Source organism: Colobus angolensis, unplaced genomic scaffold (assembly GCF_000951035.1).
Source record: "Colobus angolensis palliatus isolate OR3802 unplaced genomic scaffold, Cang.pa_1.0 Scaffold246, whole genome shotgun sequence".
Lineage (NCBI taxonomy): Eukaryota > Metazoa > Chordata > Mammalia > Primates > Cercopithecidae > Colobus > Colobus angolensis.
In genome coordinates, this window is record NW_012115666.1 from 50344 (window position 1) to 51836 (window position 1493).

At 35.7% G+C, this 1493-nt stretch overlaps 1 pseudogene across 1 annotated transcript in view; it reads left to right on the plus strand.

Annotated features, from left to right (window-relative positions):
* Positions 1-251: 251 nt before the first annotated feature.
* LOC105514500 overlaps positions 252-1493 on the plus strand; it is a 3443-nt pseudogene continuing 2201 nt past the window's right edge. Inside the window, exon 1 of the transcript XR_001002184.1 lies at positions 252-314. The product of XR_001002184.1 is annotated as a BEN domain-containing protein 3-like (transcript). The remainder of the gene's footprint in view (positions 315-1493) is intronic.

Consider the following 1493-nt stretch of genomic DNA (forward strand, 5'->3'; position numbering starts at 1 on the left):
AGAGTAGTGAGAAGCATTTGCCTTAATCTCAACCAGAGGATAAGTGAGTATGGAGGTAAAGATAGCAAATACATATGCCAATATAGAATTTAAAACTAAGCAATACAAGAGTATGCTCAGGGGAAACTGTAAATTCATACTGGGGCTAGTTTCAGAGGAAAATCTGGATCCTTCAGAGTTAATTACTGCAAACAATCAAAATCAATGGTGGATAACTTAAACAGAAAGAGAATTCCATGTATAGCTCAGCCATGGTTTGCATGTCACCCTGCTACCGCAAAGAAGAAAGCTTCCAAGTTGAAGAGTCAACAAAGGTGAATAGAGTGAGAGGAGAAATCAGTATTTCAAGCATTAGGACAGGAAACTCCCCATCAGCAAGGAGTTTGATTTTTTCCAGTGCTGAGATCACGCCACTGCACTCCAGTCTGGGCAACAGAGCGAGACTCTGTCTCACAAAAAAGAAAAAAAACTAACAAATTTTTAGCAAGGTTACCCAAGAGAAGACAACTAAAAATCAAAATGAAAGAGGGGATATTGCTGATTTCACATAAATAAAAAAGATTACAAGAGAGAACTATGAATGATTGTATGTCAACAAACGGATATCTACATGAAATAGACAAATACTACAAAAACACAATCTACCAATGTTGAATCACCAAGAAATGGAAACTCTGAAGCCTATAACTCATCAGGTGATTGAATTAGTAATCAAAAACTTTCCAACCAAGAAAAGCCCAGGACTAGATGACTTTACCGGTATATTCTACCAACATTTAGGGAAGAATTAATATCAATCCTCCTCAAACTGTTCCAATAAATTGAAGAGGAGGTAACACTTCCAAACTCACTCTACAAGGCCAGCATTGTCTGATACCAAAGCCAAAGACACTGCAAGAAAAGAACACTAGCGAACAATATCCCTTATAAATATAAATATAAAATTCTCAACAAAATACTAGCAAACCAAATTCAACAGTGCATTAAAGATTATCCACCAAGACTAAGTGGCATATATTCCTGGAAAGCAAAGATGGTTCAACATCAATGGTACTGATAGTTCAACACCATTCAACAAAGATGGTTTCAATGCACTGAAAATCAATCGGTGCAATACACCACATTGATAGAATAAAGGAAAAATATCAATTATTGCAGAAAATACATTTGACAAAATTCATAAAATACTTCCTTAATCAATACCTCTAAACTCTATCACATCATAAACTATGCATATACTTTCACCCCCAAATCATCCTAAAACAACTCCTATTTAAAAATACACTTATATCCATGCTACTCACAAATATACAACCCAAGTATATGCAAGAACCCTAGAAATATACAATTAAAATTTCCAAAACCCACATACACATGAAATCAACCTATTCTGCTGAGCAGTCTAGGAAAAAAAGAATAAAAAAATAAATAAATAAGAAGGAAATAGCCCGCATGTGCCCCACTGACGGGGAGATGTGGACCGGAGGTGTGGG